The 22,662-nt window shown below is 46.8% G+C and overlaps 1 protein-coding gene across 4 annotated transcripts in view; it reads left to right on the top strand.

Annotated features, from left to right (window-relative positions):
• The window catches only part of PLXNB1 (plexin B1), a 157,748-nt gene that overhangs the window by 35,096 nt on the left and 99,990 nt on the right, over nt 1-22,662 (top strand). The window lies entirely within an intron of this gene.

Genomic DNA, 22,662 nt, shown 5'->3' with positions numbered 1-22,662 from the left:
CCCCTTCATGGCGACATCATCCGTATTGGAACTCTGTTTGTGACATGGTTGTGCTGCTGTTGGGTAGCAAAAGAAAAGGAATTCTGGTGGCTGCCTCCTGGTTGTCCTGTAAACCATGGTTTGGATGACTGAGAATGAACTCCATGCCTGTACCCCCTGCTTTCTTGTTTTGATCAAACCATAGTTTGCTGTGGTGTTTGAATGTTGCAAACTTTGCTTTGATCAAACCATGGTAGTTTGAGCTAAACAGGAAGTAACACATTAAGCTGTGCATGTGAGGGAGGGAGAAGGGGGCATGTGGGTCATGATAATTGCTCCTGATTCTTTTAAACTATGGTGTGGAGGATCATTTTAATACCACCATTCTGTACAAGTACTGTTAGTAAGAGAAGCTGCACATAGCCTGACCGCCGTAGTTCATGTGGTGGTAACCTCAAAACTGGATTACTGCATTTCACACTATGTACCGTATTTTTCGCTCTACAATACGCACCCAACCATAAGACACACCTAGTTTTTAGACGAGGAAGACAAGAAACAAGAAGGCAACACAAAGCCTCTTGAGTGAAGAGGCAGGAGCGCTCCCGCTGCGCTCAATAGGCTTTGCGTGGCTATCCCTGAAGCCAGGAGAGCAAGAGGGATCGCTGTGCACCGATCCCTCTTGCTCTTCTGGCTTCAGCAATAGCTGCGCAGCCTGCATTCACTCCATAAGATGCACACATAATTTCCCCCTACTTTTTAGCGTCTTATAGAGTGGAAAATACGGTCGATCTGGCCTTGGGCCTGTTTTGGAAGCTCCAGCTGGTGCACAGTGCTATAGCCAGACTGCTGAAGGGGGCATCTGGTCAACAATATGTGACGCCATTAATAAAAGGTCTGCACTGGCTACCCTTCTAGTACTGTAGTCTGCTAAGGGTTGTTAGTGTTGAATGGTTTCTTTAAATGTAAAGGTTCATCATTGTTCCACTCGATGTGTGTGTCTTTAAGGGGCCGGAGCAAGGGCCAGAGCAAACTAACGAGACCCAGCTTTACAGCTGTGAAACATAGCAGGTGCTGCTGAGTTGTATTTGATTAAGGTGTGTCAGCATCTGCGTGTAGTATATAAGGAGCAGCACCTAGCTCTCCCATTACCCTGGGGGATGGGTTGGTGGTTGGGTCATGTTTGTTTGTTAATATATTTAGTGTTAATGGAGTTTTTGTTTTTCTTATTAAAACCTTTAAGTTATTTTTGAGTCCTTTCCTTTTAATGCATGATCTCCCCAGCAAGCTCTCTGCAGCGTCACTATACTGCAAAAAGCCAACATCTTTGGTTATGGGCCCAGCTGCTGAGTGGATGACTGCATATTTTTGGACTCTGAGAAAGGTTTGAAAAACTCCTTCTCCTGTTAGCGTAGTTTTTGTGGGTCTGGAAGAGTTCCAGAATGGTTGACCGGGTTCCTGAAGCTGAGAAGGCTCTGGTCTTCCCACAGCTGACAGATGAGAACTATAGTTTATGGTCTTTTCGGGTGGAGGCGCTTTTGACCTCTAGAGAAGTATGGACCTATGTAACTGATGACCCTCCTGACCCTGTAACTAATGCTTGGTCGAAAGGAGATGCAAAAGCCAGGGCGATAATTAATTTGGCAGTCAGCGACCAGCAAGTAGTCTATATAAGAAATAAGAAAACTGCCAAAGAAATGTGGGACAGACTTGCAGCAGTGCATGTTAGAAAAGAGTCAGAGTCTGCATTGACCTTTTTCAAGCAGTTGTACCAGACGAAGTTGCAGCCTGGTGGAGATTTGGCAGCACACTTGAGACGTCTGGAGGCAATACGCGGCGAGTTAATTCGAAGGGACATGGAGATACCTGATATTCAGTATGTTTTTATCATTCTATGTTCCCTTAATGAGGACTTTGATGGGGTAGCTAGCCAGATATCTGCCGTTCCACCAGCACAATTAACTGTGGAAGGGGTAACGGCAAGATTAATGGGCGAGTTGGATAGAAGGGAGGCTTGTGCCATAAGCACTCCTGTTTCCAGAAAGAATGAGGAACACCATATGCAAACCTGTGGTGATACAACTGCATTTAAAGCTGCAAAGCGTTGTTGGTTCTGCAATAAGCAAGGACATTTTGCAAGGGACTGCAGATCCAAAAGAAAGCAAAGTACTCCCAAGCCTGTTTCTGTTTGTCAATCACGGTCGTCAGCCCAGCAGCCAGCATCGTATAGTAGAGACAGAAACGAGCCGCGAGCTTTTCACGCTCGGACTACAGATCGTAAAAGGATTAAAGGTGCCAAGTGGAATTCTTTTATTGTCGACTCAGGTGCATCCCAGCACGTCTGCAACAATCGAAGCTTGTTTATTTCTTTTGAAGAGGAAATTGGTAATGTACATTTAGCCAATTCACAAGTCTTGCAGTCGCTTGGCAGGGGTACTGTTAAACTTGACTCTTTAAACATTACAATAGCGAACTGTATTTACTGCCCGTCAATGGACAATTTATTATCAGTAAGGTGTTTTGCTCGTCAAGGCATAACTGTGCGTTTCTTAAAGTCAATGTGTGAGTTTTTCGAGGGGAACAAACGTCTATTGTATGCCCGGGAATCTGATGGTTTATATAGACTGTATTTTCGCAACTACTCACAATCGCATATAAATTGCAGAGCAGCACAGTCAAGCCAGGGGTTGAGGAATGTAAGACCACATTCTGGGTGTATCCACGTGGCGCACAGAATTCTGGGACACCTGAATTTTGCTGATGTAATTAAGACAAAGAATATTGTCAATGGCCTCAACTTAAAACCATGTAAATTCTTTATGCAGTGTCTATCCTGTTGCAAGAATAAGATTAAGGTTGCACGCAAGGGTAGGTGCTCAGATAGGAAAGTAACTGAGCCATTTGAGCGTGTACATTGTGATTTAGTTGGGCCACTCCCACCATCATTAGGAGGTTCGAAGTACTGGCTTACCCTGATAGACCAGTATAGTAGATATTGTTGGACTTATGCAATAGCCGAGAAGTCCCAAGCATTTGAGAAGTACAAGGTTTTTTGCAACTGGGTAAAAACGCACTTTAACAAACCAATTAAGAACCTGTTTTCTGACCGGGGCGGGGAATTTGTTTCTGAGGATTTTGAGAAATTCCTGGAAGCGCAGGGGACTACTCATGAGTTATCTTGCCCCCGAAGTCCCTGGCAAAATGGACTTGTTGAAGTTGTGCAGCGTGACCTGCAGGCAGGGGTTAAAACTTATCTGCACGATGCTAATCTGCCCAAAGACTTTTGGGCTGAAGCGCTCCATGCCTTTTGTTATGTTAGAAATCGCAGTTATCATTCTGGTTTAGATGTCACCCCCTATGAGAAGCTGTTTAAAAAACGCCCTAATCTGAAATACCTACGCATTTGGGGTTCAGATGTAATTATGCATTATCCTGCTAAGCAGAAATTGGGTGAACGTAGTGTTCAGGGAAAATTAATGGGCTACCAGCAGGGGGCGTACAGAATTTACATACCAGCAACTGGCAAATTTCATATTACCAGAAGCATGATACAAACTGTAAATTGGAATGGGGTTGCTGTTTTCCAAGATACTGATGGTATAAATGATACTGAGGAAGAAGAGGAAGCAGCAGCAGCAGCAGGAGAAAATGGTGCTTCTGAATTAATGGAAGAAGACAAAAAGCCTGTTGAATCTGATAATTTGTTTGATTTAAAGTCACAGGCACCTGAGGGGAGGTTAGATTCTCTTGAGTTTTCTGACCGTGAGCTTAGCCTACAGGCACCTCTTCAGTCTGACAATGATAATTTACAACCTGAAACTAGTAGTTCACTCAGTTCCATTAAGTCTGAGGAGTCTGACTCTCCTTCCGGACTGAGACGTTCAGATAGAAAGAGGCAGAAGCCACAACGTTTCGCAGATGAACATTTTAATACTATGTATGCCAATAAGGTGGTTTTTGAGCCAAAAAGCTACAATGATGTTCAGAATTTACCTAAGCACCAAGCTGTAAATTGGTATAAAGCTATGAACTCTGAGATAGCTTCTTTAAAAGAGCATAACGCTTGGTCTCTTGTACCACAAACCCCAGATATGAGACTTATTGATTCAAAATGGGTTTATAGAGTTAAAATGAATGACAAAAATGAAGTTGTAAGGTACAAGGCAAGACTAGTTGCTAGGGGCTTTCAACAAATTCCAGGCGAAGATTATGATTTGTGTTATTCACCAAGTGTAAAATATGAAACAGTTAAGCTTTTGTTAAAAGATGCATCACAATGTGGAAAAGCCCACTACACAATGTTTCTCTGCTCTTAAGAGAGTGGTAATGTACCTTAAACATACCAAACATTATAGGTTGCAGTTTACACCCAGTATTGATAAAGGTTTTGAAATTTTCTGCGATGCATCTCATGCAGTAGAACAAAATAATTGCAGGGGTGTGTCTGGTATGGTGTTTTGTTATAACGGTTGTCCATTTGAATGGAAGTCCCAGACACAAACCATTATTTGTCTCTCCACAACAGAGAGTGAATTATGTGCATGCGTTCAGGCCACTCGTGATGTAGAATGGTATCTGCAAGTATTTGCAGACCTACAGATGCAAGTAACACTACCAGTAAAAGTTTACCTTGATTCCCAGAGTGGACTTGCTATCCTGTGTTCAGAGACCAATACGCAGCGCACTAGAGTCTTAAGATTACGTTTAGAATTTGTAAAGAAACTAATTGCTGATGAAATGGTTATATTTAAATATGTTCCAGGTGACAATCAAATTGCGGACATTTTTACTAAAGCACTTCCAAAGGTTACACATGAAAAACATGTACAAAGTATGCTTTATGTTTTTGTTCCACAATGATGAACCGCAGGGGAAATGTTGAATGGTTTCTTTAAATGTAAAGGTTCATCATTGTTCCACTCGATGTGTGTGTCTTTAAGGGGCCGGAGCAAGGGCCAGAGCAAACTAACGAGACCCAGCTTTACAGCTGTGAAACATAGCAGGTGCTGCTGAGTTGTATTTGATTAAGGTGTGTCAGCATCTGCGTGTAGTATATAAGGAGCAGCACCTAGCTCTCCCATTACCCTGGGGGATGGGTTGGTGGTTGGGTCATGTTTGTTTGTTAATATATTTAGTGTTAATGGAGTTTTTGTTTTTCTTATTAAAACCTTTAAGTTATTTTTGAGTCCTTTCCTTTTAATGCATGATCTCCCCAGCAAGCTCTCTCCAGCGTCACTATACTGCAAAAAGCCAACAGTTAGGAGACATTCTCAGAGTGATTTAACCAGGCACCCCCAAACTCTGCCCTCCAGATGTTTTGGGACTACAATTCCCATCATCCCTGACCACTGGTCCTGTTAGCTAGGGATGATGGGAGTTGTAGTCCCAAACCATCTGGAGGGCCGAGTTTGGGGGTGCCTGCATTTAACTGTCAGCTCTTCCTCCCAGGGAACTCTGGGAACTGCATCACTGCAAGGCAGCCAACCCCAAAGTCGGCTCTCCAGATGTTTTGGGACTACAACTCCCATCATCCCTAGCTAACAGAACCTGTGGTCAGGGTTGATGGGAATTGTAGTCCCAAAACAGCTGGAGGGCGAAGTTTGGGGATGCCTGCTGCAAGGGGAATAGGGCTCTCCTAACAATTCTCAGCACCCTTAGCAAACTACAGCTCCCAGAATTCCTTGGAGGACGCCATGACGCTTTGAAGTGGCATCACCGTGCTTAAAACGTATGATATGAACACGGACCAAGATAAACAAAAGAGCAATTTAAGAAACAGGGGCAAGAGCGGAAGCAACTGCTGACCAGCAGCCTCTTCCTACTTCCTTAAGGAGAGCTGATTGGCAGCTGCGCAGGATGCAGCTGGCTCTTAATAGCCGTGACTCGTACCCCACAGCAGGCTGCCACTTTTGTTGGAAGTGTCATTCTGGAGTCCTCAGCTGGGCAGCCTGAATAAGGGCAGAGCTCAGCCGCCCCAGGGCTATGGTCCAAAGACACCTGAGGCAGGAGCCTGGATGGAAAGCCACCTGGAAGCTTCCTGTGGGCTGCTGAGAGGGCCAGTGTGGGAGACAGGCAGGAAGTAAGTGCTTAGCGTGGCTGAAATCGATTGCCTCTATGTGAACTATTCATTTCTTAACCTGCTGGGTTCCGATGTCGGCTATGCTATGTTTTGTATTTTTATTATCAGCATCCTTGAATGCATTTTATGCAAGAAAGCTGCAAGTGCAATAAATGAAATAAAGACAATTACCAGAGGTTAAAACAGGGGTTCCTAAAGTGGTCCGTGGACCAGATGTGGACCATGAGCTTCATTCAAGTGGTCTGTGGCATGCCTGCTCTTGTTGGTTTTTAATAGTATTTTTATTTCTTCTTTTTTTCTTTACCTTGGGTTTTATTGTATCGCAGATCTGTGGGATGCAAATTGTAAGGCGATAGGAAAAATTAAAAAGCAATGCAAATGCAATTACAAATCATACAGCATCTAGCACAGGGAATTAAGGTTGCTACAACAGGCGAAAAAATTGTTAAGTAGTCTACCAAGACCCTCAGCCATTTGGATTAAAGCTTCTGGACCACACAGCACTTACCTGGGACAAAGACCCGCTGAGCATGCAGGAACTTACTTCTGTGTAAACATGTATAGGCTTACACTCTTTAAGTCCCACTAAAGCCAGGGGAGCTTACTTCTGAGTAGATATGCTTTGAATCGTGCTGGGTGTGAACCCTAATAGGTAAAGGTAAAGGGACCCCTGACCGTTAGGTCCAGTTGCAGATGACTCTAGGGTTGCGGCGCTCATCTTGCTTTACTGGCCGAGGGAGCCGGCGTACAGCTTCCAGGTCATGTGGCCAGAATGACTAAGCTGCTTCTGGCAAACCAGAGCAGCGCACAGAAACGCTGTTTACCTTCCCGCCGGAGCGGTACCTGTTTATCTACTTGCACTGTGTGCTTTCGAACTGCTAGGTTGGCAGGAGCAGGGACCGAGCAATGGGAGCTCACCCTGTTGCAGGGATTCGAACTGCCGATCTTCCGATCGGCAAGCCCTAAGCTCTGTGGTTTAACCCACTTCCCTGTGAACCCTAATAGGTGATAGCAATTGCTTTGAATGCCAATTTAGTCTACTCCTTTTGCCTCGTGTTTCATTCTTTTTGAATATCACAAATTGAACCTCGTCTTCGAAAAAAGGCAGGATGCAAATACATTAAATGATAATAATTGATAGTAATTTGTGCTGTTAGTTTTGGGGCAGCAATGGGAGAGGGACATACCTAAGGCCCACACATGTCAAGTGAAGTGAAGTGCATGACTTTGTCTCCTTAGTCTAGGACAAGATTAGGAGGCCCGGGTTCAAAACAGGAGAGGGCTGCTGCACCTTTTTTTGTTGCATGGAAATGGGAATTTCAGCTTGTCATACATTAAACGCAGGGACCCAGCTATTAAAGGTGCAGGAGCACCTGTTCCCATGTGTCCACCTTAGTCAGGCTGCCTCCAGCTATTACCCTCTGCTATGACTGGGCTCTTGGTCAGACAGCTGAGCTTAGATAAAAGAGAGGCCTGGAAACTTTGGTGAAAAGCTTCTGAGTGGGTGTCTGTATAAAGGGGAAGTAAAATATCAAGACTGTTTAGTCTGCAATACAGAAGAGGATGAGATGAGGTAGCAGTGTTGTTTTAATTTTTTTTTCTGTTGTCTAACTATTCACACTTTTGCAGGATACAGGATGTATCCCTGTATCTTTTAAAGATCAGCTGCAGGTTCAGAGGAAGGTGGTGATAATTTTTGAGCATACTTCTGCTAGGGTTTAAGCCTCACCTTTCCCAGTCTTCTATTCACCTCTAGCTACCTGCTTTAGGGGTGAATAGAAGGTAGATCAGTATCTTAAGTACATTGGCAAGGATTTCTTATGCCCATTTGTTCAACAGTAGCAGCAACAAAAGAGCCCCCCTAAATAAGCTGGTGATTGGGGGTGGGAAAACGGGTGTGCTTTTATTTTTGTGGAAGGACTGTGAGTGCAGCTGGGGTTTGGGTACTTGAAACAATTCCTCGGGCTCAGAATTCCTTAATTGTACCTTGTTGTCTTTGGCACCAGTTGGTGGATCTTGGCATTCTGGTAGAAAACAACAACAAAGTAGATCCCACAAGAAGTCCGCCCTCTCTCGTTTCACATGATGAAAGAGAGCCCACAAACTCATTGCAGAACCGTGCCTTAAGTTCCCCCTTTATTCAGATGATCAGACTGGGTATTCCAGAGCATAGAGGCAAGAAAGGAATTGGACTTTGTGGGCCTTTCTAGGCTATGGTTTCCTATGGTTGTTTGGTTGTTTTGGCATTATCTGTACTACTACTTCTTCTTTGGTGATCACTTGTAGCCGAGTAAGATTGTCTTCCATAAACACGGTTTTAACAATGAGTCCGTAAGTGACTGTGGAGGCCAATTTTGGATCCACGCGTCCTTCCACAGTGGGGACATTGGCTTCCTGGTGGATCACGGTGAGGGTTTGCCAAGCGTGCCTTCCTCTTAGCATGTTTCTCCCTTTCGTCTTGCGTTTGAGCGTCTTCAAAGCCCATGACCCCTTTGGCAAAGGCTGTTCTCCAATTGGTGCGCTTGCAGGCCAGCGTTTCCCAGTTGTCGGTGTTTATACTACAAGCACCTGTACTCCTGCCCTCAACTCCAGCATTCCCCAACTCCAGTATTTAGAACCGTTAATGAACTTAGCTACTGTTCCACCAGAGAATGGCATCCATGGTGATGGTGAACGATTTCTGGAATGTGATTTATACAAGTGTTGTGGAGGTCTGTCTCCACTCTTTGGAGTCTGAATACTAGGTGCTGGGATTCACAGGTGGGCAGAGTGCTGTTGTGCTCAGGTCCAGCTTTGCAGGCTTTCTGGCTGGGTCAGCGTTAGGAACCTAGGAAGCTGCCTTTCTACTGAGCCCGTCCATTACTCCATCCACCTCAATATTGTTTACGCAAAACTGGTAGCGTGTCTCCAGGGTTTTAGGCAGAGGTTTCTCCCAGTCCTATCTGGAATGGAACCCAGGACCTTTGAGTGCAAAACAGATGCTCAAGCACTGAGCTGCATCCTTTCCCCCATGCCATGTTGTCATGTCTGCTGTGGACCACATGGGTGGAAAGGGAAGCACAGGGCAAAAATGTCAGGCCTCTTGCAGCTCCTCTTCAAGGCAAAAATGGTCAGAGCAAAAACAGAAGAAGAAGAAGAAGAAGAAGAAGAAGAAGAAGAAGAAGAAGAAGAAGAAGGGCTGTCCCAGGTTGGGTGGGCTAATTAGTACATCAAAAGCCCAAAGACCAAAAGCAAAACACCCCAGTAAAAAGCAGTTTGATGAGAGGGTTAGAAGAAGAAACTCTCAGCCGTTTGCATTTGTTGCGGGACTATAACCCTGCTAAATTAGGCAGTTCTTCATTTCGGTTTGTTGTTGTTTTTCCTTTTCTTTTGCCCTGCCCTGCCAGAGCTCCGCGCAGCTCTTGTTTTAGCACAGAATTCAGTGCAGAGGTGGCGGTGGCAGAATTGCAGCAAACTGTCATTATATCCCCAAGGCATGTGTGGTTGCAAAGCGTGGGGTGGCAGAGAGTTCAAGTCCAGATGAAGGGACCTTTGTGGTTGGAGGAGTTGGCTGCGCAAAAAATAAACATAAGGAGAGGCCTGCTGGATCCGACCAAAGGCTCATCATCTAGCCCAGTGAACCAACTCGATGCCTATGGGAAGCCAGCCAGCCAGCAGGGCCTAAATTCAGCAGCACCCTCCCTGTTTGCAATTCCTAGCAACTAGCCTGCTGCCTCCGACTCAGGAGGTGTAGCAAAGCCACCGTGGCTTGCAGCCATTGAGACCCTTATCCTCCATGAATTTGTCTAGTTCCCTTGTAGCGGCTGTCCAGCTTTGTAGCTGTCTTTTGGAAGAGAGTTCCATAGTTTAAGGCACTGTGTGCCAAAGTAATGACATCGCCGTTTGTTGTGCATGGGGAGCCACTTTTTTTTAAAGCTACATTGAAACCATGGCTCTGGACCAGGCACCCCCAAACGTGGCCCTCCAGCTGTTTTGGGACTGCAACTCCCATCATCCTTAGCTAACAGGACCCTTGTAGTCCCAAAACAGCTGGAGGGCCAAGTTTGGGGATGCCTGCTCTGGACTTGGGAAGAAGGAGGGTGTGAACACAAGGCTAACCTAAACTATGGCTTAGCGTAATGTCTGAATATGAGGGACGTGGGTGGCACTGTGGGTTAAACCACAGAGCCTAGGATTTGCTGATCAGAAGGTTGGCAGTTCGAATCCCCGCGACAGAATGAGCTCCCGTTGCTCGGTCCCTGCTCCTGCCAACCTAGCCGTTCAAAAGCATGTCAGAGTGCAAGTAGATAAATAGGTACCGCTCTGGCGGGAAGGTAAACGGCGTTTCTGTGTGCTGCTCTGGTTCGCCAGAAGCAGCTTAGTCATGCTGGCCACATGACCCGGAAGCTGTACGCCGGCTCCCTCGACCAATAAAGCGAGATGAGCACCACAACCCCAGACTCAGCCACGACTGGACCTAATGGTCAGGGGTCCCTTTACCTTTACCTTTAATGTCTGAACACAGGCTGTGCTTTGTGGATAAAGGAGGGGGAATAAGTATGTATGCTGCCCCAAGTTCCTTGGAGGGGGGGAGAAAAGTGTGTGGTTATTGTATGCGATTGATATTATATGCCACCTGTTCTCCAATGCAACCTTTTGCTTGACAATTGCTGGGCCTGAGATGTACGCCTTTGATTTTTATACTGTACAGCCGTGGCTCATAATGCCAGCCTTCGTTCCCCTCTCTGATTTCCTTCCTTGTATAAAAGTTTCCACTCCAAGCAGCAGCAGCAGCAGCAGGTGGACTGCCTTCCTTCACTTTCCAGGGTCTTTTTCACTGGCAGTGAAAATTCTGCAGGGAGGGCTGGCTGGTTACAAGATTGGCCAAGAAAAAGGTACATGGCCATGGGTTCAATTAAGTTCCACTTCTCCAATTTCTCCTAACCCACACCGCCCGAAATATTGTTTCCCCCTGCTTGAAGCTGAACTTTGTACGTTGGCAGGGGATTTGTCCCAGAGACAAGCAGATGCTCTGTGCTTTCTAGCCTAAATCCTTTAAGACTGGTAGAATTCAAATCCATTAAAAGTTTTTTTTTTTTTTTAATGCACTAGAAAGGCTTCTCTGAAGCCTGCTGAGTATAAGCTTTTGTGTGGCACCAGGCCAGAAATTCAGCCTGCTTCTCCATGTTATTGAGGTCAGGCCTCCTTTTATTTTTTATTTTATGATCCCTGTCCACAGTCTTTACCATCTCCCTCCTCAGTTTCAAACCATTCATGAATCCAGCTAGTGTATTTACCACACAGCCCTTCAAATATCTAATTAAAATGTTGAATACTACTGGACGGCTGCCAGCTCCAGCCAGAGCCTCCTCCCAGTATGTCACTAGACAATTGATCACTGTCGTTTTCCTGTCAATTTATATCCCTCTCGCATAACAGCACTGTCTGGCCGGGAGCTTTCTGTGGTTTCATTATGGCTGTTATTGTGCGCTTGTTATAGCTGAGGATCCAGAGGTCTTGAGCGGCTGCCACTGAGATGGGCACCGCGAATCCTGCCCTTTCACCATTGGCACCTAGGCCTTCAGACTCTTGATTTACATCCATTTCTCTTCCCCCCCGTGATGGAGGGCTGTGGAGAAAAATATGGAAATGCCTGACAAAAAGTACTGGTTGGTGGTGTGTTTCTACGGACCAGAAAGAGAATACGGGAAAGGTTATTAGCTGCCTTATCCTAAGTCAGGCTGTTGGCTCATCTAGGCCTCTGCTGTCCAAAGTTTCCCAACTGTATCAGTGGCACAGTTTGTCTGTGACACATGCCACTCAAATAGACACTCACATTGTTCTTAATTGGCTCCCAGAACAAAGGGCAGGCATCCTGGTTTGTAAATGAAGGATAGGCCTATTGTTATTGTTAAAATTTGTGTACTACACTTCATCTGTAGATCTCAGAGTGGCTCACAAAATAAAAAAATTAAATAAAATAAACACAAAATACATAATAAAAACAAGAACAGGAACAAACCAACAATCCCCTCCTTCCATCCGTTCCCATTTGTCCAGATTTTGCCCAGACTTTGGGGTTTTATTTATGTTGCCATTATATCCTAAGGCACACAAGATGACATATGTCAGTGATGGCCAAACTTGGCCCTCCCAGCTGTTCTGGGACTACAACTCCCATCATCCCTAGCTAACAGGACCAGTGGTCAGGGATGATGGGGATTGTACTCGAAAACATCTGGAGGGCCGGAGTTTGCCTATGCCTGACCCAAATCTTACAGATAGCTCCTCTTTCTGGGCTCAGAGCCCAGCACCCCAAGCCCACAGATAAGGACAACATCAAAGAAAGCCAATTAGCTTAATATCAAAGCAAGTGAATATAAACATATATGAGCTCACTGCTTCAATAGCTGTCCATTAATTGTGGGGTTATCTTGACTACCAAGATGGCGTTTGCAGATTGCAAATTGTAGTCCCAAAACAGCTGGAGGGCCAAGTTTGACCATCACTGACGTATGTGGTTCTCCCTACCTTTTTCTATCCTCCCAACAACCCTTTGAGGTAGCTAAGGCGCTAAGTGTTGGGTGGGGGCGGTGGGCGAGGTTGACCCAAATTTACCCAGTGAGCTTCATGGCTGAGTGGGGATTTAAACCCTGGTCTCTTAACTGTTACACTAAACTGGCTCATAGGCTACCCTGACTAGATTCTGAGCAATGATGATGCTTGGGGAATTCTCTCACCCTTGTCAACTGTAGAAGAAGAAGAAGAAGAGTTTGGATTTGATATCCCACTTTATCACTACCCTAAGGAGTCTCAAAGTGGCTAACAATCTCCTTTTCCCTTCCTCCCCCACAACAAACACTCTGAGGTGAGTGGGGCTGAGAGACTTCACAGAAGTGTGACTAGCCCAAGGTCACCCAGCAGCTGCATGTGGAGGAGCGGGGAAGCGAACCCAGTTCACCAGATTACGAGTCTACTGCTCTTAACCACTACACCAACTGTAGTGCAGGCTGTATCGGGGAATCTCAGGGTGTTCCTCAGGATGATGCAACTGGTCATATACTGGCAGTGAGTGACTGAATGTGGCAGGGAATGGAGGGATTAGCATTGCATGTGGCCTGCCCACTCTTGAGGGGCAGTGAGTGTGGCCAATATAGTAGCTTAATTTTTCAAGGCATGCTTCAACATCTGTCATGGTGCATAATATGCCCCAGCATTCATACTGGGAATAATTTGGGAATCCCTGGCCAACAGCAGCCGTCCAAGGCCTCAGTTTTTGTACTTCAGTGGACAGTTTTTGTACTTCAGTGTGCCGTCACCCACCTGGCCTCAGTTCCTTCTCGTTTGATAAATCTGTCATGGATGCTTCAGCTGAGATTCCTGCATTGCAGGGGGCTGGACTAGATGACCGTTGGGTCCCTTCCAACTGCATGATTCTAAATGCTGACCCCCATCATCAGCTTCATAGAGTGAATCATGGCCCACTAAACAAAAGCAGCATATTATGCAGCTTTTTGGACATCACTGTTTCAGGTCTTAAGCATGATTTGTTTGTTGTTTACAGTGGTGCCCCGCAAGACGAATGCCTCGCAAGACGAAAAACGCGCAAGACGAAAGAGTTTTCCGTTTTTTGAGTGGTTCCGCAAGACGAATTTCCCTATGGGCTTGCTTCGCAAGACGAAACGTCTTGCGAGTTCCTGCAAGTTTGTTTCCTTTTTCTTAAAGCCGCTAAGCCGTTAATAGCCGCTAAGCCGCTAATAGCCGTGCTTCGCAAGACGAAAAAACCGCAAGACGAAGAGACTCGCGGAACGGATTAATTTCGTCTTGCGAGGCACCACTGTATTTAATTTATATCCAACCTTTCTCCCAAATGTGTCTGGTGTGGCAAACACACAAGCGATAAAATGTCTAAAAGCAATTCCAGCACAGATGGTGACTGTGAAAGATCTCTGCTTTTTAAATGGCTGGTGGAAAGAGGAAATTTTCAGACAACAAAGGTGGTGCTAGTATTTAACTGAGGTGAGGTGAGGATCCCAAATTCCTATATAGTGTGGCATGGACTGCCTGATAAGATGGTATTTTCAGGAGGCCCTCTCCTGCAGAGCACAGTGATAGATTGGGTATACAGTCTTACCTCGGAAGTCGAATGGAATCCGTTCTGGAAGTCTGTCCGACTTCCAAAATGTTCGGAAACCAAGGCATGGCTTCAGATTGGCTGCAGGAAGCTCCTGCAGCCAATTGGAAGCCTCATCAGACATTCGGGTTCCAAAAAACATTTGCAAAATGGAACACTCCATTTGGGAGCCAAAACGTTAGACTCGCAAGGCGTTCAGGATCCAAGGAACTACTGTATATTGATTAAAGAGAAAGGACAGTTTCTTGTGGGGAAGTCTGCGTTAGACTCCTTCACCCGACCATAGTTTTTTCTTTGGCCTGGCTATTTTGCTTCTTAAATATAGGGGCTTCCTCTGTCATGTGATCTTTCCTCCCCCCCCCCCACCGCCATCTGGTAGGTACAGTTCAGCAGCCGCTCTCTACCTTGAGCCCTGCTGTTTGCGTAGTTTGGGCTTTAAGCGTCGCTGGGTCATGAATTGCACTCTTAATGAAAAAATAGACTCTTCTCTATATTTAGCCACTGAACGGGGCTTGGCTGTTTTTCTTTTTGGAAAGCATCTTGTAAAAACTTGGCTGCTTCGGAGTAGCCTGAGGTTGTGTGTGTGTGTGTGGAGGTGGGGAGAAATAATTTAAGGCTTTGTCTGTTATGAAAGCTGTTTAAACAATAGCTAAATTACGCACACATCTCGGGAGCAGCTTACTTGAAGCTGCTTTGCTATGAACTAGTCTCCCACATCATGGAGCCCAATCACGCTGTGTTTTGTCTATTTTCAGCACTTATCCCGAGATTTGGTGGTGCACCGGCTGTTTCAGAGACCACCAAGCAGGTGGTAGCTTGAGTGCCATACCTGGGCAAGTGGAGAAACTGGATGAAGTGGGGAGAAAAAAAGAAGTCCTCTTTTTCGTAGGATGATTCGTTATACCAGACATCTTGTACCTTTGTCCGTCTAGACCAGTATTGACTCCAGGGGTCAGCAAACTTTTTCAGCAGGGGGGCCGGTCCACTGTCCCTCAGACCTTGTGGGGGGCCGGACTATATTTTGGAGGGAAAAGTGAACGAATTCCTATGCCCCACAAATAACCCAGAGATGCATTTTAAATAAAAGCACACATTCTATTGATGTAAAAACACCAGGCAGGCCCCACAAATAACCCAGAGATACATTTGAAATAAAAGGACACATTCTACTCATGTAAAAACACTCTGATTCCCAGACCGTCCGTGGACCAGATTTAGATTGGGCCGGATCTGGCCCCCGGGCCTTGGTTTGCCTACCCATGGTCTACTCTGACTGGCAGTAGATCTGCAGAATGTCAGGCAGATGCCCTTCCCATTACCTTCCTCCAGGCTATTTTAACTGGATTGAACCAGGGATCTTCGGAACAAAGAGCATGTGGCTCTGCCACTGAGCTATGCTTCTTCCCCATGACATGCATGTTTGGGTCACAGTTAAGGACTTGCCTTCCCAGTTCCCAGCTGCCCCTTACCCATCCCGTCGTCAAGCTAGGATGGAGGAGTTTCCAGAGCTCGAACCACAGGGACTTCACCACTTGAGGCCAAGACTTTAAAAGAGTCATGACTTCCTCCAGAGAATGCAGGGGGCTGTAGTTTGTTGAGGAAGCCAAAAGAAGTGACAGTTTCCTGGGAAGAGGGACTGATCGTTAAACCATCCTAGGAACGGTTGCTCTGTGAGGGGCATAGGAGTCTCCTAACAACTCTAATAACAACACCAAAGAATTGATGCTTTTGAATTATGGTGCTGGAGGAGACTCTTGAGAGTCCCATGGACTGCAAGAAGATCAAACCTCTCCATTCTGAAGGAAATCAGCCCTGAGTGCTCACTGGAAGGACAGATCCTGAAGCTGAGGCTTTATACTTTGGCCACCTCATGAGAAGAGAAGACTCCCTGGAAAAGACCCTGATGCTGGGAAAGATGGAGGGCACAAGGGGAAGGGGACGACAGAGGACGAGATGGTTGGATAGTGTTCTCGAAGCTACCAGCATGAGTTTGACCAAACTGCGGGAGGCAGTGGAAGACAGGAGTGCCTGGCGTGCTCTGGTCCATGGGGTCACGAAGAGTCGGACACGACTAAATGACTAAACAAGAACGACAACAACTCTCAGCACCCTTGACAAACTACAGCTCCCATGATTCTTTTGGGGAAGCTATGATAGTGCTTTAAATGTGTGGTGTGTATGTGGCCATAGTCTCATGAGCTTCTGTCCACAGTATCGTCTCAATCCTACTAGAGGAGCAGAAAGGAACAGAAGGGCTGTGCCATGTCAGCAGCTTCTGGATCAGCCAGGCCTGGTGTATCTTCCAGGAACCTGGTCCTTCTGCCTTTGCGTACTCAACAGAGCATTTCCTGCAGTGCCGCACCTCAAGCCGCTGAGCTGGAGAACAGCCCCATAGCCCCAGCCTGCTCCTAATTTAGCATGGTTTCACAAACGCGTTGGTGATGGATGGTGCAGGTAAATCGGGACCTAGGAAACAGGCAGTGGTAGCAGGACTGTTTCTGGATGGAAGATGGATACCAACCATAGGCCCTTTTCTGCTGCACCTTCTCAGGAGGCAAAAAAACTGGAGGAGGCTGTGGAGCAGGACTAGTGAGGGGGGATGGCTTTGTGGGTAGGGTGGGTGGTCAAGAGGGCTAGACAGAGAGGCCCCGAGAGCCCATATTTGGCCTCTTGGTATGAAGTTGCACATCATTGTTGGCCATCTTGACACCGGAAAGCCAGATCATCTCCAAGAGGGGTCTGTCCAGCGTCTGCTTGAGAGACCCTCGAGTAAGGGTGTACCCACCACCCTGCTAGGTGATTCAGTTCCATTGTCAAACTGCTCTTACCAAGAAGCAATGGCACTCACGATAAATGATATATAGCTCATAGTTCGTGATAGAATCAAGGGCCTGGTTGCAGAATTTCGGCTTCCTTCATGTAGGCGAGTGATGGATCGCCTTGGTTTATCATAGCTCCCACACCCCACAGCACACCACTTGGCTTGGAGCAGCCGCCTGTTTCACTCGGCGAAACCAACACAATTGATTCCAAATTCCTGTAAAAACATGCACGTATACATAGCAGAGCAAGTATCAACGCAGTAAAAAAAAACTTTTCTCCCCTCCAGGTAATTTTCGTTGTGTATGATCGGGTTGTTTAACCACACAGAGGTCTTTCTCAGGACTGGTTATTAAGATGGTTAAAAATCCATGCAAATATTTTAAAAGCCCGTATGGGGGATCATGGTATCCAAATGACATACGAATCTAAAAAGTCTCTTTCTTTTTTAAAAAATAAAGCCGCCCCTGCAATATTCCTCTATGTGATTCTTTTATTATCTCCTAGTTAAAACCAAACTGGAGCACCCGCAGTGCCATACCTCTGTTGCTTTCTTCTGCCTTTTCTATAATTAGTGATTATAATAAATATTTGCTCCGCTGAGCATTAAAAAGGTATGCGCCGCTCCGACATCTCTCAGACGTATAATGGGTAGGCACCAAACTGGCAGGAAGCACTTTATTTGCCTGCTATTAATAGCTCTTCAGGATTATAAATGGGAAATAGTTACTCATCTCACGAGTTGTTTTCCAAGTGGGTGAAATCTGCCATTTAAATAGATGGCTGCACATTTCGGCATTAGGAGCAGAGCAAGCAGCAGCTGGGGCCTGTCAGATGGATGGGAGTGTGCGAAGAGAGCGGAGCTTCTTCCATCCCTGACAATGTTTTATTTGCAGTCCCTGTTAGTTATTTAATGTAAACATGCACAGTACGGCAAGATGCAGAAATGCAGAACAATCATAAAACGACAAATAAGAGCAGGTAGTTGAAAAGCCAGCAGCCAAATGAAAATCGGCAGTCGCCCCACCCTGCCTAATGCTAGAGCCGGCCCTGAAGTCGTGCCATGGCTAGGAATGGCTCAGTCTCCTTTGGCTATGCCATGCTCTGTGGTAGCACTGGATAAAACACACCCACAACCTCCCCACCACTTTCAGCCTCAGGAATGGAGACGGTTTTATAAATCCTTTTAAAAAATCTCTGTTTAGGGGTTCTCCTGAAACCGGGTTGTTGGCTGCACACTAGAGAAAGCAGCATTTATTAGTGGCTCGGCAACCCCCGCTTTTGTTTACAAAACTCCATCGGGATTATTATTAACTAATAATGTGAAATCTAGCCTGGAAGCGGAAGGCATTATCCTCTATCACTTGACGCATCCAGGAGGGAGCAGGGAATTGTTATTGAGGTGGATAATAAAAGAGGATTGAAATCAATCTCTTGAGTGCAGATATGAGATTAAAATTTGCCACTGGGTGGGTGGAGAATTCAAAAATGTGCGGTCTTGCTTTTTGCCTTTGGAGGAGCTCAAAGACCCATACCCACAGCAGAGGAGGGCGGTTCAATACCAATCAGCGTTCATTTCATTAAAAAAACAAAAAACTCCTAGAAAGTCACAGGTTTCTTTCGCAGTTCCCACGGAACAGGAGACGGAGGCATCTCTTGCAGAAGCAATTAATCCTGTATTGCCTTCTGCTGCGCTCCAGATTAAATACGCTGGACCTGGGACTGTTATTTCAACAGCGAGGAGTGGGAAATTTCCTTGGGGAGGTATATTAAACAATATATACAGCACTGTGACACCTTCCTGATGGAGAATCGAGAAACTACTGGAAACCCTGATTTGTGTTTTTCTAAAAAGGGGATCTCTGTGAGTAGGTAGGAGAGGAGAGGCTCGGGAGCGACGTGCCATGGCTGTACTAGTATCTTTTAGCCAATTCCAACAAAATCTGCAGATGCATATGCAAATTATCCTTCTCCCTTCTGCTAAGGATTATGAAGCTGGGATTACTCAAAGCAGCACTAGGAAGTTACGCAGAGCATCAGTGCAGAGCAGGCAAGGTTTTTTGTGTTGCTGTTTTTTTGCTGCTACAGAAAGCAGGAAGGAAGGAATGGCGCGCGTATATCCTATTTTTCAGAAGCAGTTGGGGCAGAGGGAAGCAGGGAGGTCCTAGCCAAGGATGTGCAACTCAGTGTGCTTAAAAGGTTTGCCAAGAAAAGCTGGATTTTCTGATGTGTTCAAATGACGCAATTTATTTCTTTGCTTCGTTTACTAGGGTTTATAGCTGCATGAGCGATGTTGCGCTTATGCAGTGGAACTGCCTCTTCTTCTCCCTGTGCAACCCCAAATTCTGCTCCGGGGGGGGGGGATGTCCCTCAACCTCTGTGTGATGCTGCTGGAGCATAGCTGTCAACTTACAGATTTGAAAATAAGGGATCAGCAGCCTCAAAAATAAGGAATCAGCAGCCAAAATAAGGGATTTTCCAAGCACAGGTATGTTCAACTTCTGAGCCAAAAGCAGAAAGCCCAGCCAGAAGCCAAACGAAGCCTCAAGCGGTGGTTCCCACAGTGCAGCAACCCGGCAAAGGGGATGCAGCAAGGAAAACCACTGTCACCTCTCCGCTGGGAAGCGCTGAGCAAAGTCGAGTCCCCAGGCAACGCGGCTGATTTGATCGGCACAAGGCATGCAAGCTCCATCCCCCAGTCATTCTTAGACTCCTTATTGGGTGAGCAGCGCAGTCAAGCAACACAGTTGGAGCCTCCTTCCTCCCTGGCTGGCAGGGAGGGAGGGAGAGGAGCTGCTTCCTTTGAAACCTGGGAAATTTAAGGGACAACATCAATAAGGGGCAGCAGCGGGAAACGGCGCTGGGATAAGGGAGTTTCCTGCCAAATAAATGACGGCTGACAGCTATGTGCTGGCAGCCTTGGAGATGACCCATAGACCACTTTTCACACAGCAGCCCTCACAGCACCTATGGAATGTAGAAAAAGATACACGAAAACAGCAGACTTAAAAGCCACGTTGGGCCCAGCAGGGCCTGGCGTTTTTGCCTGCTTCCTTCTCTTGCAACCCACACGGTGGCGCGTGTGCATTTCCTTATTTTCCAGGTTTGTGCTCCCGTTGGAATTGGGCAGGGAGCCATGCAGGACGATGGGATGCTGCTTCCTGGCCCCATAGAAAAGAGCCTAGTAGACCTAGGGTGGAGTGTGGGTGGAGAAGAAGTTGACTTCCTGGGCTTGAGGCTCATGGGGAGACATTGTAGGGAGAGGGCAAGCTAGGGATCCCAGTAGAAGGCTGGCTGGGACAAGGTAGACTGCATGTTTTGCAAACGGAACCTCCCGATTCAGCAGTTGAAGTCCTAAAAAACATGATAGGGATGCATTTGAATTTGAAATTAGGTATAACAGGGACATGGGACATGGGTGGCGCTGTGGGTTAAACCACAGAGCCTAGGACTTGCCGATCAGAAGGTCAGTGGTTCGAATCCCCGCTCCCGTTGCTCGGTCCCTGCTCCTGCCAACCTAGCAGTTCGAAAGCACATCAAAGTGCAAGTAGATAAATAGGTACCGCTCTGGCGGGAAGGTAACCGGCGTTTCCGTGCGCTGCTCTGGTTCTCCAGAAGCGGCTTAGTCATGCTGGCCACATGACCCGGAAGCTGTACACCAGCTCCCTCAGCCAATAAAGCGAGATGAGCGCTGCAACCTCAGAGTCGGCCACGACTGGACCTAACGGTCAGGGGTCCCTTTACCTTTTATAACAGGCACAATACAGATATAGCAACAGTTAAAAAATATATAAATTAAAACTTAGTCACTAGCATATAACCTAAAATTATCATTTAAAACAGTAATCATTATGATACACAGCTTGTTCCCTGTTTTATGGCAATCGCACAGAATTTGGCTACCCTTAACATGATCTCAGGATTCTTGTCCTCTACCAGGGATTTTAGACATTGAAGTTCGGATTCATTTGGAGATTTTTGCATAGCAGGGGTAATAAATACCGAGCGTATATCCCCGTAAAAACGGCAGTGTAACAAGGCATGAGAGACAGTTTCTTCCTCCATCAAGCCGCAGGGGCAGACTCATTCCAAATATGGTTTACCTTCAAATCTGCCCTACAATAAGGCAGATGGCAGCATGTTGAATCTAGCAAGGGTAAATGACCGAATTCAACAGTTGGCATTTCCAGGTAGAAGAAGAGCGGTGCCAGTAGTCTCTGCAGAGTTAGACGGGCCTATAGGCTGACTCGCCACAAGTCAGCCTCGGATGTTGCCGTATTTTTCGTTCTATAGGACGCACATTTCCCCCTCCAAAAATTAAGGGGAAATGTGTGTGCGTCCTATAGAGCGAATGCAGGCTGCGCCGCTAAGCCCAAAGCCAGAATAGGAAGACGGAGCACTCCGGAGCGCTCCGTCTCGCTGCTCTAGCTTGGGGATTGCTGCGCGCAAACCTCTGTTGGGCAGTGGGGTGCCTTCACCCCGCTGTCCTGCAGAAGCTAGCAAGGCTGTTCCCAAGCCAGAACAGCGAGACGGAGGGCTCCATCTCGCTGCTCTAGGTTGGGGACGGCTGCGCGCAAACCTCTGCAGGGCAGCGGGGTGCCTTCACCCCACTGTCCTGCAGAAGCTAGCAAAGCTGTTCCCAAGCCAGAACAGCGAGACGGAGGGCTCCGTCTCGCTGCTCTAGCTTGGGGACGGCTGCGCACAAACCTCTGCAGGGCAGCGGGGTGCCTTCACCCCGCCCTCCTGCAGAAGCTAGCAAGGCTGTTCCCAAGCCAGAACAGCGAGACGGAGGGCTCCATCTCGCTGCTCTAGCTTGGGGACGGCTGCGCGCAAACCTCTGCAGGGCAGCGGGGTGCCTTCACCCCGCTGTCCTGCAGAAGCTAGCAAGGCTGTTCCCAAGCCAGAACAGCGAGACGGAGGGCTCCTTCTCGCTGCTCTAGCTTGGGGACGGCTGCGCGCAAACCTCTGCAGGGCAGCAGGGCGCTGCGCTCCAAAGGCTTCAGGGATCTTTGAGGCTGGCGGTGGGGGAAAGCAGCGATTCCCCCCACCGCCAGCCCCACAAGCTCTGGTGAATGTAGCTTGAACGCACCTTGTTTTAGAGGGGGAGAACAAGAAAAAAAAAAATTTCCCTGTTCTCCCCCTCCTATGGTCCGGTGCGTCCTATGGTCCGGTGCGTCCAATGGAGCGAAAAATACGGTAATTTCTAGTGCATGAGAGAACCTCATAGACAGTCCACACTTAGGAGCAGTCTCGCTTTTCCTTAGGACATCCTTATTTTCATCGGATAAATGTTGGAGGGTATGGAGTTATGCGGCCCCCGAGCCTAAGAAATAAGTAACTGTACAACCTTTATAAGACATCTGAAGGCAGCCCTGTGTATGGAAGTGTTTTAATGTTTTATTATCTTTTTATATATGATGAAAGCTGCCCAGAGTGGCTGGGGCAGGATATAAATAACACAATTGTTATTATGGAATAGGGCGTCCCTGTTTTCATCAGAGAAATGTTGGAGGGTACGGTGCGAGTGCTGCTGTTGCAACCCATCTTAGACCAGATCGTGACCCAGTCGAGCACCGGCCCGACCTGCCAACTGAAGATCAGTGGTTTTAAGCCGCCCAGATCCCCAAGCTTAGCATTTAAAATGAAAAACCCTTATGCTTGTCATTGTGCT

The sequence above is a fragment of the Podarcis liolepis genome (genome assembly GCF_965112155.1).
Source record: "Podarcis liolepis genome assembly, chromosome: 2".
In the NCBI taxonomy this organism is placed as follows: Eukaryota; Metazoa; Chordata; class Lepidosauria; order Squamata; family Lacertidae; genus Podarcis; species Podarcis liolepis.
This window is presented reverse-complemented; position numbering and strand designations above follow the sequence as displayed.